The sequence below is a fragment of the Pyrus communis genome, chromosome 16, assembly GCF_041283825.1.
Source record: "Pyrus communis isolate YQ-2024b chromosome 16, ASM4128382v1, whole genome shotgun sequence".
Lineage (NCBI taxonomy): Eukaryota > Viridiplantae > Streptophyta > Magnoliopsida > Rosales > Rosaceae > Pyrus > Pyrus communis.
In genome coordinates, this window is record NC_142580.1 from 17,501,425 (window position 1) to 17,519,588 (window position 18,164).

The 18,164-nt window shown below is 45.9% G+C and overlaps 1 pseudogene; it reads right to left on the reverse strand.

The window, feature by feature from the left end:
• The window catches only part of LOC148690076 (cation transporter HKT1;3-like), a 29,998-nt pseudogene extending 20,260 nt beyond the window's left edge, over positions 1 to 9,738 (reverse strand).
• Between the last annotated feature and the right edge of the window lie 8,426 nt (positions 9,739 to 18,164).

An 18,164-nucleotide genomic window follows, 5' to 3' on the forward strand; every position in this document is an offset into this window, starting at 1 on the left:
CGTTGGTGACAAATCTCAGACCAAAGGAGTGCTCCCGTTGGAAGTGAGCATTGCCGGGCGTCAACACATGACGGCATTCTTTATAATTGATTCCAAGACCGACTATAACACATTACTTGGCCGCAACTGGATCCACCAAACCAGTTACATTCCTTCATCACTATACCAAGTCCTGATCTTTTGGGATGGCAAATCGGTCGTAGTCCACCCAGCCGATAACCAACCATTTGAAATCAACATGATTCAGGCTCGCTATTACGATGATCACGTCGGCTACATCACCCTCCAAGGCCTTAACGAAGATGGGCGGCCGACGAGAATTTCGGTACAGAAAGTGATTGAGGTCGGCGCCGAGACTGTCTAACAGGATTCAGCGAGACTTGGCTTGGCAGATTTAGTCATCAATGCCGATGATTGAGCACACCACGCAAGAACGGCGTCAGGCCGCGGTTTCATCTACAATGGAACGTCTGCTGGCCCATTGGTACGCCATTACCAAGCAACCACATTCTGGCATCAATTTAATCGAATTTCTGGCCGAAGCAGATAACGGCCCCGTTCTATCTTTCGATAAAGTTCAGGCTGTGCCGGCCGAACTCGAAGACCATCGGCCTCAAGTCAAGGACCCGTTAGAAGAAGTTAACGTAGGCACGGCCGATGATCCTCGAACATTGTTTATTAGCGCGTTACTCCCATCGTCCATGAGGGTCGAACTCCGTAAGTTGCTCCACGAATTTAAAGATTGCTTCGCGTGGAGCTATCATGAAATGCCAGGCCTCGACCGAAACCTTGTGGGGCATGAGCTACGCATCAAGGAAGGATGTAAGCCTTTTCGACAACCCCCTCGTCGATTTTCGACTGAAGTACAACTCGGCATTAAAGACGAATTAGTTCGGCTTCTAAAGGTTGGGTTTATTAGGACCGCCTGGTACGTCGAATGGTTGGCCAATATCGTCCCAATATTGAAGAAAAACGGTGCACTTCGCATTTGCATCGATTTCCGTAATCTAAATCTGGCTACTCCCAAGGACGGATATACAATGCCTATCTCAGATTTATTAATTGATGCCACAGCTAATCATGAACTGCTATCTTTTATGGACGGCTATGCGGGTTACAACCAGATTTTCATCGCCGAAGCCGACGTCCACAAGACGGCTTTCGGTTGCCTTGGGGCACTTGGTACTTACGAATGGGTAGTCATGCGATTCGGCCTCAAGAATTCCGACGCCACATACCAACGAGGTCGACGAAAATAAAGCCCGCGCCATCATTAGCACCCCACCTCCGACGACAAAGAAACAGCTCCAGTCGTTACTCGGGCAAATAAATTTCCTCTATCGTTTCATCGCCAATTCGGCCGGTAAGATGAAGGCATTCTCTACGCTATTGAAACTTAAGGATACCGACAAATTTGAATGGCGCGAAGAGCATCAAACTGCATTTACGCAAATCAAGGTGGCCCTTTCCACCCCACCCGTGCTAGTTCCACCTTGTCGTAACAAACCCCTTAAATTATACGTTTCGGCAGCCGCTGAATCCATTGGTTGTCTCCTCGCGCAAGATAACAATGTAGGGCGTGAACAAGCGATCTTTTATCTTAGCCGAAATCTGAATTCACCAGAGGTCAATTACTCACATGTCGAAAAACTTTGTTTAGCTTTGTTTTTTGCTGCATCCAAGCTTCGGCATTACATGCTCCCATCAGTCACGCAGGTCATTGCCCAAACAGACGTAATTCGATACATGCTCACTCGACCCATTGTCAAAGGGTGAATCGGGAAATGGGCGCTCGCTTTATCCGAGTTCAGCCTTCAGTATGTACCCCAAAAGGCCGTCAAGGGGCAAGCTCTCGCTGATTTCTTGGCCCAACACCCTTCCCCTTATGGTTCTGAGGGAGGCGACGTCGACATCGGTTTAGTCACCACACGCGATAGCCATTGGACTATGCATTTTGATGGTTCCAGTACTTCGACCTCGGCGGGTGTCGGTATTGCAATTCAATCGCCTGACCACTGCCAATAATCAGGCCGAATATGAAGCCCTCATTATCGGCCTCCACGTTTTACACGATCTACGGGCCTCCCGCGTTCTCGTCCTCGGTGATTCCGAACTTGTGATTAACCAACTAAATGGCCTGTTTTGTTGCATGAGTTGTATTTTAGCGCCCTATCACATGGTCGCCACCTACCTGGCCGAGTCATTCGAACGAATCACGTTTGAACACATTTCACGTATCCACAACACAGACGCCGACGAACTAGCCCAGATCGCCTCCGGAGCACAACTCACGGGGGGCAAGCTAGGCCGAATTGCAGCGACAAGTCTGCGCTCGTACCCAGCCTTGATCAATCGGCAAACTCTCCAACGCGCACACGTAATACGCACAAGGGTAATGTCGCTCCCATCCCTATTGGAACACGGAGACCTCGTAGAAGTATGTGTCATCGAGGTAGAACCAGATGATTGGAGAAAGACGATGTTACGGTATCTCGATAACCCCAATGGGAAACACGACCGAAGAACGAAGGTCCTCGCCACGAATTACGTGTCCTACCAAAATGAATTATACCGCAAAGGCGAGGACGGGTTACTACTATTGTGCTTCGGCCCACACGAGGCTGCCCAAGTAATGGCCGAGGTACATGAAGGAATTTGTGGGGCACACCAATCTGGACGAAAGATGCGCTGGTTGTTTCGACGACACGGTCATTTTTGGCCCAATATATTGAAAGACTGCATCGAATATGCACGAAGATGCGTACCATGCCAAATTCATGGACCCGTGCAGAGAGCCCCGGCCGAATTACTCCATTTGGTGATTAAACCATGGCCGTTCAGGGGTTGGGCAGTGGACGTAATTGGCAAAATCACGCCATCATCGGGTGCGGTGAAACACGCGTGGATAATTGTAGCAACTGACTATTTCACTAAATGGGTCGAGGCAAGATCATACGCCGAATTAACGGCCAAAGAGGTATGCAAGTTCGTAGAGGAGACCATTGTGACCAGATTCGGCGTGCCAGAAACGATCATAACTGACAATGGCACCATATTCACGGCCGATAGATTTAAGGAATACACGGCAAGTTTGAATATCCGACTTGAACAATCTACACCGTATTACCCTCAGGTGAACGGACAGGCCGAGGCAAGCAATAAAGCGTTGATCGGCATCCTCGAAAAAATGGTAAGAGAAAGACCTGGGTTGTGGCATTTAAAGTTAAATGAAGCACTATAGGCATACCGAACTTCACCCTGGTCGGCCACTGGAACCACTCCTTACGCGTTAACTTATGGACACGACGCTCTGTTACTGGTCGAGTTGAGTATAAGCACATTACGAGTGATCGAGCAGAGTAATTTGTTCAGTGTTGAATATAGTCAAGCGATGCGACAAAAATTAGAAGACTTAGAAGAAAGTCGAATCGACGCGGGTAGTTTATTGATAGCACAAAAGAAAATCGCCGAGCGAGCGTATAACCAGCGTGTAAGACAAAAAACGTTCGGTGAAGGAGAATTAGTTTGGCAAACTGTGTTGCCTGTCGGGATTAAAGACCCCCGATTCGGTAAATGGTCGCCGAATTGGGAAGGGCCATTCATCGATCACAAAGTCTTCAGTAAAGGGGCATTTCATCTCAGAGATCGGGCGGGTTCAGTTCACAAATTGCTGATTAATGGAAAGTTTTTAAAGAAGTATTATCCAATTACATGAGAAATGCAAGAGTAAAAGACTATTGTGTGAGTAAGAACCATTAAGACCATTGTATTGATAGTAAAAGAACCATTGTATTTATAGCAAAAAACAAATATAAAGAACAATTACAATGATAAATTCCTAGGGTGTAGAGGGGAGGAAAGTCTTAAGGGCAGCTTTTAGCTCCAGCCACTCAGCTTCGCTCAAAATTATCTCAGCCTGTCGCGTCTTTTTGTTGCACTGCAGCTGCTGGATATGCCGTGCGTCGGCAGTGAAGGCCGTCAACCGAGCCTTGTTGGCCTCAAAGTCATTTTCAAGCTCGGAAGTAGCAGCCGACCTATGCCGTTGAAGGTCAGAAATTTGACGCTGGAGGTTAGAGACCTGGCGATCAAACTCGATCAGCTTCGTTTTCTTTGCTTTGATTACCTTCATCTCTACTCGGGCAGCCTCATGCACGACCTTGGCCACCTTCAAGTCGTCCTCAGCTTGCAAGGCTCGCTCGAAGATGAGAAAGTGTTGCCGAGTCCGTTCCAGGAGGTCGGTGAGGAAAGAGATACTCTCCGTGCTCAGGTGACCACTGCTGGCGAGGTCATTAAGACACTTTCCAACGGAGTCAAGGCCCTTGCATCTAAGAGCTTGGGAGGCAGTAAGAGACAGAACTTCGTGCAGCTTCACGAAGACTTCGGCCTCGGGCATGGCTCCCGCTGGTTCGGCAGGAGCAGCAGAGGAGCCGGCCTCACCGGTCGTGCTCTGAAGAAGAGCTTCAAGCTCCACTTCCCACGATGGCTGCACATAAAAGGAAAACTTTGTGAAGGAAAGTAAGACGTCGTGATATAGTGCATAAAAAACAAAAAAGGATTGTTTTAGACCTGCCGAGAGGAGACTTCGGCCATGCCCTCTTGGTCATTGCTCGAACCCAGGGAACTTAATGGCCGAGCCCAGTGCCTTAGACCGCTACGCAATTCACGCGCCCGATGAAGGTTATCTACATTTGATGGCCAGGAAATATAGACAACTCCCATCGGCGCATAAAATTGCCGGTGAAATGAACGTTTGGGCACCTGACATTTAATCGTTTTTTTTTAAAAAGAAAAAAAAAACATGTGTCATGAAAAAATCAACGCAAAAGAAACAAGACTTACAAAGGCCGAAGAGACTTCCTGCGGAGGAATTTGGAGATCTTCATCCTGCGGATGGATCGGCGTTTCGGCCGTGGCCTTAGGTTCGGCCATAGGTCTCTTGCCGCGATCCGCTGCAGGAGGACACGGTCGAGCGGTCGCCTCGACGACCGGAGGAGGATGGACGGGAGGAGAGTTGACTGGTCAACGACGGCGTTCCAGCGGGACTTCGTCGCTCTCGCTCTCAATATCCTGAACAAAAAGAACAACATTTTGCATTACGACTAGAAACCCAAAGAGATGAGTGGAAGTAGAATTATACCTCCAGAATGACCGTTGGAGTCGAGGGTGCTTCGACAGGTGCAACCGACTTCCCCACTGCAGGCGCCACGACCGGCTTCGAAGCTGGAGTTGGTGTGACGATTGGATCGGCCGTGGTCTCAGGAAGGGAGACGGTTGGAGGGATCAGGTTTGGAGATGCTGGGACAGCCGGCACAGAAGGAGAGCCGGCAGGAGCAGGTGTCCCAGTAGTGTCATTGAGGACGACATGAATCTCCGGGTCGCCCTTCTTTGCCAATTTCTTGACGCGTTTAGAAGGGCGAGGGGCATTATCCTCCAGCTCGGCCTCTCGGTGGGGGCGTTTGGCAGGGACCGTCCGCTCGGTGACAAGGGTCCTTTTCGTGGGCACCAACTTCTTCAGCCTTGCCACCGCGGCGACCACTTCGACCTTTCTCGAACCGCGACCCCCTAAAGAGCAAAGTAATTAAAAAAAAATAATAAATAAATAAATAAAAAACAAAAAGAGGTAAGAAGAGCGGAAAGACTACCTTGGGCCGACTCCTTAGGTTGAGCCGAGGACGTTGACCTGGGACGGTCGCCGAAGATCTTCCTCACCAGATCTTCGGCCAGGACGCCGAAGAAGTCGTCGGTATACTCCTCCCACCAGTCCCCGAAGGTGTCGGTTCCCAAAGATTCAGGAACCATCGGCCGGAGCTGGAATTTCCTGCACTTCACTTGGAACTCCTGCTCCGACGTCTTGCATTCCCTTTTAGAGGAACCGGTAAGACGCCCCCGACTTAGGAGACACCGAGAGGCGAGCAGAGGGACGGGGCAGCCTTGAAGATAGCCGAGCTGCCGGGCGAAAAAATGGGGGTGGTAGACCTCCCAGCTGGCTCGGCGGGCATCGCAACCAAGAGGAAGGTCGCGAGCCAGAACAAACGACCCCCAGCACTGACGGATGTTCGCATCCTCGGACTCAGCTCATGCTGCCGTAGGGAGCCTAAGTGAGGAAGGGTACTCCTAACGCCGGCATACCAGGAACTCGTCATCCGAGAGGACTCGAGGCTGAGAAAGTGTTTGAAAACCTCGTCGGCTCGGTGAGGTGGCGCCGGTCGAGAGGCCAGTTGAAGGCCGAGGGCGGGCGTTCGTTGGAAGGCAGAAACCTTCAGTCGAAGGGTGGAGAAGTAAACCTACAACCAGAGTTGGAACACCCAGAGGGGTCCGTTCTGCTGCGGGTCAATTTTGCTAATGGTCGCTTCGGCCAGGCAACGGTAGAGGTTGGCGAGCATGGATAGACTGAGCGCCAGTGAGCGACCATTAGCCAGTGCCTGGACCACCGGCATGTTCTCGACCAGGCATTTGTTTGACCTGGTACAACAGATGAATTTGTTATACTAGTAGAAGAGGAAGGCCTCGTGCTCTCCCTTCCTAAGGCCTTCCTCGCCTTGACCGGCGAAATGAAGGATGAGGGTGTTGTAGTTGAAGAAGTTCTTGTGGAGCTTCTGAACTTCTTCCCTTGAGGGCTCCCGATCACCCCGGCTTAGCGTTTCGACGGCCCTTTCGTCGAATAGTGCCTTCAGGTCGAGAGGAGAAGGGTATCCGGAAAGGGCGGCATCAATAGGAAGGCCGGTTAGAGAAGTCCCAAGGATGGCCGAGATGTCCAGGACTGTGGGGCCGAGAGGGCCGAAGGGCAGGACCATGGTGTTGGTGGCCGAGCACCATAAACTCAGGGCCGCCATGAGTAGCTCCTTATTCATGGCAATCTCCATGGTCGACAGAATAATGGCATCATAGATGCTTAGAGCCTTCCATTCTTTGCCAAAGAATGTGCTCATTCGGTCAACCCAGGCGGCCCAGGCCGTGGTGGTCGAGGGCCAGGCTCCTTGAGGCCGCGCCAGAGTTCACTTCGACCAGTCGAACCCCTGCAGCAGGGGTATTAAACACTGCTCCTTGAGCAAGTTAGTGACAGACGACGACACTGCGTCTCTAAAAAGGGGGCCCAGAATCTGGTGGGTGGTGGCCATGTCATTTTCAAATCGCAGCGTCTTAACGACGCTTCGATCAATGAAATCTTTACACTTGTTGACTTCATCAGAGAGTTTCGAGATAAATGAGGCCATTAGTAGAGAGGAGAGGAGATGGTTTGGAAGAAGAAGGTGTTGCAAAAGGAAAAACTGGAAGTTTTTTGCTTGAACGAACAAGAATGGTAAAATTAGGATTTTGGAATTTCTGAAAGCGTAAGATGCGAATGACAGAAGTGTGGGTATTTATAGGCTTTTCAAATGAAGATCAAACGTCTGGAATTCGAACAGCACTGGTTCAAATTGGGGGGAAATTTAACCGGGAAAGGTTCCAATCATTTCGGATATTTTGGGAACCTACGAAGATGGGATCGAGGAGTCGAAAATCCAGGACGCACGATTACTTGCGGCGTCAGTTTTAATGCATTAATGAGGATAAGACGTTTCAGTTAGTGCATGGTTTCGAGGGCCATGATTGAAAGCTTTTAAGAGCGGCGGAGAATCGACACGTGGCTTTACGTTGGGGGCAACGAGGAGAGTGCAATCATGTCTCATAAATGTACAAGAGTAATGGTCATTAAGGAAGTAAAGTCCAAAAAAGCAATAGGCGTTTTCGCTTCTTCAAGGCCGAGACCCGACCAAGAGTTAACAGTCGGCGACCTCAGAAGCGAGGGGGCAATGTTTGGGCCCAAAATACTATTGTTGGGCCGAGCAGCAGGATGTGCTCGGCCCAAGGTAATGACAAATACTATGGGCCGAATAATAAATCTCAGGCCAGCTGGCAGGGTCGGTCAAATCCTATCCTAAGTAGTCCGGATGAATAAAAAAGGTCGAGGAAGTCCTTATGCGACCAGGATTCTCGACCGGCAAGGAATGGCGTCTCGAAAAGAAGGAAAATTCAGAATCCCAGTGGGAGTAGGTTTGTTCGAGTTAGAGTCGAAATGGGGCAAGGACTCCCAATCCAAATCAGAATTGGTTTCAAGGAATGGGTGCTATAAATACAAGAAATCATGCAACAGAAAACCCCCTTCAAATCAAAATAGAATTGCCCTGCGCAAAACTTCTCAAACACCTTGAGATTTTTCCTTTTCTTGTCCTGCCGACACACCTTCAGTTTGGATAAACAACACTGTGGAAGTGCCCGGTGAGCATCTTCAGTTTGGATAAACAGCTGCCGCAGAATCAGCCGACCAAGAAGCATCTTCAGTTTGGATAAACAGCACTGCGTCGAGGTCGACCGGTTATCTATCTGAGTCTCGGCCGAGAAGGGTTTTCGAACCTTTTTTGGCAGAGGTCACCTTACTAGCCTTCTCGGCATAGTCAGGTGTTACGAATTGCATTACTCGGTGTACTGGACGCCGAGTGGTTTTATGATTGGATACTCGCAAGTAAGTTTCAGGGTTCGGCATTCCGACGGCCGAACTACGTTTACCATCAAGACATACATCACGTTTGAGTACCTGTGCCCATATAGTTTGGTCTCGATTCGACGTGCTTATACTCTTACGAATATAATCATAGTGACCGAATCGGGCTCCGACGAATTGTGAACTCCGCAGAATTAGTAGCCTTGTCTTCAGGCTGTAGAACCCAGAGACCGAGAGTGTTCCTTCCTCGGTCGCAATCGCAAGACAGAAGTCAACAACGCGCTCAACGCGACATCAACAAATGTAGGAACCCAATCTCCCCTATGTTCTTCAACAAGTAATTGCACAAGTGTTTTTTCTTTTGAAAGTTTTCTCAAAACCCAAATAAAAAATCTCAAGCATGAGGGCAGCAGTGTGTTGCCAAGAAGGACTTGAGGAATAAGTATGAGGAGGAGACCTGAGTTTTTGCTGAAAGCCATCATGTTTTCATTGGTTGGAACAAAACCACAACTTAAGAAAGTTGAAACTGTGGTGAAAAGCCAGAATGTATGAAGGTTTAACCCCTTAGTTTTTAGTACATTTCTTGCATTTGAAATAACTGCAAGATAAAGTGAAACCTTTGTCACCCCAAGACCACATAACCCAAAAACCCGACCGCATGAAACTTCAAAGATTCACCATCTAATGGTTTATCAATTTCGCCATGATCAATGTCCATCCCTAAATCCAAATCTTGACGCTTGGTTGCCAAGCCCATTTCCATTGGATCGATTACAAGATTTGTAGTACTTGATGAAGAACTAACATCACTACTAATAGAAACAACTTTGCGTTTGGCTAATAGCATGAGTTTGAACTTCTTCAATTGAAGTCCAGCCATGGGCGTGAAGACCTCCCCACCTATGAACAGTAAAATGGTTAAAATAATGAGTTGGCCATTGGAAAAGACCTCCATTTCAACAGTAGACATGCTGGAAACCGTTGTTGCAGAAACCGAGGTTAATAACAAATCTAAGTTCCTAGGCCTAAAAGAATGATTGGTTCTTGACTTCAAAGCCTTGAGAACCTCAAAACCAAGAAAAGAAAGGGTGACAAAATAGACTAGTTCCATCCAAAAATGGCTTTGCCCTTTGGAGGAAGCAACGGTAGTAATATAGAAGTAGAAAGCCTATGGATTTACTAAGATGTGCTAGTTTGAGAAATGAACAATTACAGAGCTGTTGCACTTTCTTGCCAAAATAAGCAAAGTTATTCATCTTTGCCCTTTTTTTATGAGGAAAAAGTTTGTATGGCATGGTTTTGCGTTTAGGGTGGGGATATTTATATATGTGGAGTGCTCCAACCCGTGGTTGCTATTTATTTATTTATTGACACTCTAAAAATCTAATTGTGTACTCTAAATTTTCTATATTTAAAAAAAAAATATTCTCATTAGGAGTGCACAATAGATATTTGAAGTGCCCATAATAATTCCTTATTTATTAATCAACAATTATAATCCATGAAATTTGACCACATGGCCTCTTTTAAGTAAATAATGTGATCATAATAACTCACATGCCAAATTTCATTAAAACACTGAAGTCCTTGTACTGTAATCACTTCTTGGTTATGAACATTTACATTACACTTAAGGTCCTGAGTTTGAATCTTCATTCTCTCACTATCACTTGTATAAAAATAAAAATAAATGACTTCTTAAAATATGTGAACATTGCTAGACCAAATGGGCATTTAATTCTTTATGGAGTTTTAAGACTACCATAAACAATGAGATAGGTCATCCAAATTTGTTACACAAATATATACGGGTATGGGAATATTTTTGCTTACCACCATAACTATGGTGTATGCTCACCATACACCTAATTATTTGTCATATGTCCTTTCAACTAAACTAGTTAAGTTTCACATTCTTTTTTAACGAACGATATTATATTTATCTACACTAAAGCAGAGGAGGTGGGTTTTGCCTCATAATGGGCTAGCAATAATGTAGTTCAAGTTCGCCTTTGGCGAGAATTGTTACAACGCATACCTTGAAATACTATATTTTATGCCCGAGATGTGTGAAATGACTATTTTGCCCTTGAGTGGGTCTCTTAAATAATCTATTGAACCTCGATTGGAAAGTTTAAACCTCGTACTTTCTTAAGTTTCATAATTTTATTTTTCCTACATTAGTTTAACGTCAAAATTGAATTACGAATCAAGACCCCGATGGTATATTTGTAATTAAATGAACGTGGAGGGGGTAACTTTGTAATTTCACCTAACTCGGGTTAAGTGGGATTAACCCACTCTGGTCTCTCTCTCTCTCTCTCTCTCTCTCTTTTATTTTATGAACTTCCCTCTCTCTTTCTCTCTTTCTTGAACTCACTCTCCCTCCAGCACCGAGAGAGGAAAGCTCTCACTCTCCCACTTACCTTCACAAATCAAAACTTATTTCTACATATTCGAAGTTTGTTGGATGCAAGGATCACAATGGTGGTCTTGCATGTGAGATGAGTGCAATGTGGACCTTGGCACCGTTGAAGCTAAGAACTTCGAGCTCTCAAATTCAAACTCAGGTAAGACTTGTGTTTCTTCTTTGAATTTTTGAGTTAATCATGTTGTTCTACACTATGTGAAGTTGGTTTTATGTTGAAACTTAAGGGTTTTGACCTTTGCTTTTCTCTATGTTTCGAACCCAACACCGACGACAAACTCTTACGAAATGTTGTCGAGTTTGAAGTTGATGGGTGTTCTAGTACATCAAATCTTTTCCCCTTTGTCTTTGTGATAATTGGGATGATGTTTTGAACTACTTATTTAAGTCGTAACCCTTGCATGCACCTCAATCTCTCTTTTCCAGTTCTCGACGAGTGTGAACGGACGAACTCCAGCGAGTTCGTGGTTGTTGAGGCACGGACCCCTTTGGAATAGAACTCATGTAATTAAATACCTTGTTGCATGTGGATCTTAGTTGAGAATCACCGAGATTGACATGCATGCATCCTGTTTTTCCCATTTTCAGAATCCGACAAGGAACTTCGGCCAACTTCTTTCGAATTCGAGACGGATTCAAGCTCTATTGGTCCAAATTTGGGTTTTGGTAATTCCACAAGCCTTAATTCATGTTTTAAGTTGGTTTTGGAGTGACAAATCAATGAAATTGAGCTCAGGAAAGCCTTGATTGTGTTTTGGGATTTTTCCTGCAGCTTCCGGCTACCGGCAACGGTGGCCAACTATGGTCACCGTTAATTTTGACGGCAAGGACTGAGATTCTGTTAACTTTAAAGGAATCTACCAACGGAGCAGGTATATTTTGTTAACCTATTCAAACACTCACTGCATCGGCGAGTGTGACGTCTACTCGTCGAACCGCAACAACGAGTACGACGACACGTTTGTTGAGGACGGCAGCCCACGGCTGCATGTGTTTCTAGTGCATGACGACATATGGCATCACCGCGGCAGCACATGCGGTAGTGCGTGACAGACCTTAGACCTACCCTAGGCTTTTTTGGATGCTAGTATTTCCTGCTTGCTATACTTATGTTAGTGGATGTGAGGTTGATTGATTGAGTTTAGGTATGATTTTTGAACTTGAATTAAATGTTTTTTATTGTAGTAATTGATGAGATTTTACTATTATGGTAGTAAATATTATTATATAGTTTTCGATATATGTGGAGCCTAAAATAATCCCAAAAATTCTAGAGGCAACACGTGGACCTTTGCTCAAGAAAGATAAGATTGCCCTCATTAAATGGGCAGGCTTCTCAAATACTTTCACGCGCTTCTCACACCCCTAAAGGTCCCAGCAGTCGAATACGACTGCCCACAGCTCACCTGCCCTTGGCAAGGAAAAGTCAAAGCATTAAAGATAATGATTGATTACCCAAATCCTATCTTTAGTACATTCTCAATTGAAGATTGACTCTATTGAAATAAGTAATCCCTATTTAAATCAATTAGGAATATTTCTCCACAAAACCTTGGCCAATAAGATGCCGCCATGTGTAGGTTAAAACCTTAACACCTTGGCCATCCACTCTCCTATATGTACCCCCTATTCTACCAAATTTCGGTACGATTTTGCTACCCCTAAAAATCACTAAACACTTTACTCTTCTCAGAGAAACTAACTTAGGCATCAAAGATCCATTGGCTTAACACCCCACCTTGTGGGCGCATGAGGCTTAGGTCCTTGATCAAAGGTGTTGATTGTTTTGCGGGTGCATTTTAATCAAAGCTAGAGATGGCAAAAATTTGCATCGACAAATTGATGCTTTCATTGAGAGCTAATTCAAATACTTGAATAAGTTTCTCGTATTTAGTTTCTTGAATTTTCTGTTACGTTGAATTTCTTACATGTAACATCAATTAATTTTTCCTAAAAAAGTTTATTGATCAATCATTGGAGAAAGGATACAATGGTAGGAAATTCAGAAACCACGACAAACGGAACCCCCTTACATACAAAAATTTGGACCGGAGAGCGGAGATGAGGACATAGCCCCACTGCCGCTCTGCATAGGAGCCCATGACCCAAGGATAGAAGGCCCACGACGTGCCAGCTGCTATAACAGGCCCAGGTTAGGAGGCCTAGCCCATTGCAACAACCCTAGCTGCCATCTAGCGAGCCCAGGCCCGGGGGAACCTAGCAGAGCTGGCCTAACCAGGAAGAGTAGCCCACGTGTAGGCGTCTTAAGCCCAACTCAGTACCAGCCGAGCCCAGTCTACTGTCAGGTGAACCCAAGCTAGCGAGGAGTCAATGTCGGGCCAGTATGTAGCGTAAGTCCAAGGCTATCCGCCATATGTGCGAGCCCGTTGCTTCTCTGCGCACGCTCTGACCACCCAGCCAGGTTGGCCCACCCCGCGACTTATTCTAACGACCTAGCCAATTGCCCAATCCAGTCCGAGGACACCTCCAGAGATCCAGATTTCGACCATTGGTCCTGCTAGTGACCCAGGGTTATTTTCTCCCCATTTTTTTGTAAGAATGCCCACTCTGGGCTCAAACTTTGTACTTGTAATCCACTACACTTCCACCACACGTGGAGATGCCCATTATCCAGACTATTCCAATCTAAATGGCGAGCACCATCTGCCCTAGGAGGTCACTAATTTGACAAGTGACCTCCCGCAACAGACCACCTTGGTGTACTAGCTCCTTAAGCGCATCGAGACGCAACGCTCCCTAGACGAGGTGTCCTAAAGCAGAATAAGGACGGAATAATGTGACTTATTCAAGCGACGTTTTGGCAAAGAGCCGCTTAACTTGCCACGAACAATGCGTTCGAGTAATATGCACTATCGTTTGGGCTCACAGGAAAACATCTTGTTTCATTTTAGTACACTGTGAAGCATTCATTCCCGACTCGACTCTCAAATTAGTGTGCATTTGAGGTTGGGCACACACTTCAATGAGCATTCAGGGCATTCTAGGCGAAGCGTTCACATGAGGCTAGGCCCACAAAGAGATCATCCTGTGAGGCACTAGAGTAGGCAACCACATAAAAGACTGATGAGAGCACGAGAGCAGTCCAACTCAAGTTTCATTGGTAGCCTCTGCCAAGCGTAACGACGAGCAGCATAAAATAAACCATATGTACCATGACCGAGGCACAAATGAGCATGACATTCCAAAAGGCAACGTAGACCAGCAGGTCAACACCGAAGGCAGCCGGAGGCTCCGCTGTCCCACCAGGTGTAAATCCAAGAGGAAGTACAAAGGCTTGTAACAGAGCAACTGCGTGGATTCCAGCACATTGAAACTACCGACGATGTCCTTAGTAGAAACTTGGCCAACATGAGCAGGTCACAGTTTACAGATGAGATCAAGCAGATAGAGCCATTGCGAAAGTTTAGCTTACCACATTTCACCTTGTTCAAAAGAGATGAAGATCCGGACAGACACTTGATGCACTACTAAAGCTCCATAACCCTTTACTACAACAATGACGCTCTCATGTGCAAAATCTTTACCACTATGCTCCAAGGCGAGGTGCAAGACTGCTTCCACACCCTACGACCATATTCAATCCGAAACTTCAGTGAATTTTCCTTGGTTTTTACCAATATTCATCATACCGCTCAATCAAGAAAAGGTCTGACCACCTCTTCAACATGAAGAAGGACCCGAAGAAGTCACTATGCACATACGTCAAGAGGTCTAGGCAGAAAAGGCGAAGATCGTTGGATGTAATGACACCATTGCAAGCTTAGCTTTCCAGAAGAGGCTCAAAGCAGATCACCCACTTTTCGGAGAGTTAATCATGGGCGTGAACTTGACCCTGGCTGATTCTTATACTTTGGTAGAAAAAAAACTTCTTTTGGCATAAGGCCAAGTGCTCTAAGAAGCAGTCTAAGCAACTGTGCAGAGCCAACTCAGAAGAAGGTGGGTGATAAACCACTTAATGACAAAAATAAGCCAGGAAGCAAATGTAGGGATCGATCCCCGACGAAGGGAAGCATAACGCGCAAGACGCACACCAAGTTTATAGTACCAATCAACCAGATCCGTCACAACCTTAAGGACAAGTCGTGGTTTAAGATGCCGCAACCCATGAAGGGAGACACCTCCAAGCTAGACCAGACAAAGTACTACGCATTCCACAGAGGTTTGGGATATGCAACCAACGACTACATCACATGGATGAAGTACCTTGAGAAGCTCATGAGGGAAAACAAGTGTGACTAATATGTCGACAGGCCAGCTGCCCGGCTGAGGTGAGAAGCATATGCTGATACCGAACCCCCAGCCAAGATGATCCAAATCAACTTTATTTTTGTCGAATTCGAGCATCTGAGGGCCATCAACAGTTCCAATAAGAAAAAGATCCAGTAGGCGAGATCGGCCTTTCAGGTTTAAGCCATAGATGATGTACCTAGACAAATTGTCAGCTTCACTAAGTAAGACACTGAGGGAGTAGACTTTCCCCACAACAACACCTTGGTGATTTCTGCTCAACTGGCCTACATCATTGTTAACAGAATTATGGTGGACAATTGCAGCTCAATCAATATCCTATAATTGTCAATCATCCAGAAGATGGGCTTAGAAAGCACGATCAAATGCAAAGCAGAGGTCTTGACTGGATTCAACGGACTTACCTCAACTAACATTGGCACAATCGCGCTCGACTTAACTAGCCCTCTAATTATCTCATCATAAACCTTCATGATCGTCAACGACCCATCTCTCCATAAGGGGATATTGGGCTAACCTTGGCGAGTAAAGATTGGAGCTGTGACCTCGATTGAGTTTCAAAAGATCCGATTTTGCATCCCAAGAAGAGCAGTTGGAGAGATCAAAGGCAACAAGGACATGTCTCAGCAAAACACTGTACAAGTTCTTAAAGAGTCGAATAAGTCTTCCACCCTAGCAGTAGCAACTGAAGTGCAGAAAGACGATTCTACCTCTACTAAATAGCAATCAGGTCATGAAGATGATGTTAAGATCGACAATGCCTTGGCAAATGAATCAGGATGGAAACCCAAAGAGGATGTCGAACACATCATTCTTGACCCTCGCCAGCCAGAAAAGATGGCTAAGATTGGCTTACATCTGAGCCTGACGGAGAAGGATGAACTCAAGGTTTTCCTTAAGGAAAATTATGATGTTTTTTCATGGTCACCCTTTGACATGCCCGGCATTGATCCAATGATAGTTTGTCATAAACTGGATGTCGACCCTACAGCCAAACCTGTGATCCAGAAAAGGTGACATTTTGTACCCGAGGCTGACAATTTACTCGAGGCTGGATTCATTGAGGAAGTGGTACACTCAGCATGGCTGGCCAACATCATGCTGGTGAAGAAAAAAAGAAAAAGGCAAATGGAGGGTATGCATGGATTACACCGACCTTAATAAGGCGTGCCCTACAGATAACTACCCGGTTCTCCGAATTAACCTGTTCGTTGACTCAACATCTGGGAACCAGCTGCTTAGTTTCTTGGACGCATACTCAGGCTACAATTAAATTGACAAGCACGAGCCTAACAAGGAGAAAACCACATTTATGATCAAGCGAGGCACATACTGCAACAAGGTCATGCCCTTTGGCCTCAAGAACACAGTAGCAACCTACTAATGACTTGTAAAGATGATGTTTAAGAAGAAAATTGGAGTAACCATGGAGGTCTAAGTTGACGATATCATGGTCAAAGGCAAGAAGCGGTCATACCACCTTAGTAACTTGGCAGAGATTTTTAACATCCTCCGACAGTACAAAATGAAGCTTAACCTAGCCAAGTGCACTTTCGGCATCTCCTCAGGCCAATTCTTAGGGTACCTTGTAGTCGAGCAAAGAATCGAAGGTCATCCAAGGAATATTAGAGCAATCCTAGACATAAAGTCTCCCATAACTCTGAAGGAGATCTAAAGTCTAACAAGATGAGCAGTTATACTCAATCATCTCCTATCGCGATCCACCAACCGATGCAAGCCCTTTTTCAAGGCAATCAAGAGGGCGTAGAGAGATAAGTGGGACGATGAGGGCGAGAAAACATTTCAGGACCTGAAGTAGTACCTGACCTCACCTCTAATACTATCCAAGCCAAAAGCAGCTGAGAACCAGTACATCTATCTGGCGGTATCAATAGCCCAAAGATTGAAAAGCTTATTTTGGCGCCTGTTGTTGCAGTTGGGAAGCTCAGACCTTACTTTCAAGGGCATCTAGTCATCGTCATGACCCATTACCTACTGGCAATCAATTTTGCATGTCCATATGCTTCTCAACGAGTTATGAACTGAACGTTGGAACTTAGCTAATACAGTTTAGCATACAAACCTTGCACGGTGATAAAGGCCCAAGTATTAGTGAACTTTGTAGTAGAATTCACCCTGAGCCTAAATGATGCAACATCTCAGCCTAAAAAGGCCCTAGAGGCAGCCAAACACGCCGTAGTCGCAACAGCCCCACCTGCAACATATTTCTGGCACTTGCACGTTGGCGGATCATCCAACTACTAGAGATCAGGAGCAGGCCTTGTTCTCATTACCCTAGAAGGTTCGATGCTTGAGCAAGCGATCATTCTAAGCATCAAGACATCAAACAATGAAGTAAAGTGTGAAACCCTACTAGCAGGTCTCCGATTGGTGAAAGACCTAGCAGTGAAGAAGCTAGTGATCTATTCTGATTCCTAGTTGATCACCAACCAAACCTTAGGGGAGTACGCAGCAAAACATCTAAGGATGGCCCGACGTTCTAGGCGTACACATTTACTAGGTTCCACAAGCAGAAAATGCCTACGTAGACGCACTAGCAGGCCTAGGCTTTGCCTTAGACCATCAACTCAAGGCTCCATCCCAATCAAGCACCTGGAAAGGCCGAGCATAAATGAGTAATAAACAATCGAGGTGGCGTAGATCAACACAGCTCTGAGTTGGCAAGATCCTGTCATTAGCTACATAGTCAACGAAACGCTCCATTCAGATAGACTAGAGTCTAAGAAGCTCGAGATGAAGGCAGCATGCTATTACATATAGAACAATATGCTCGTTTCTCAAGATCATATCTTCGTTGCCTATCGCCTCCTAACAACCTAAAGATTCTTAACTTAATCCACGAAGTTGTCTATGAAAACCACTCTATAGGCCGCTCTCTGGCACAAAAAGCTTTTAATGCAGGCTAATATAGGCCAACCATACATTAAGATGCCAATGAGTATGTACAAAGGTACGGCAGTTACC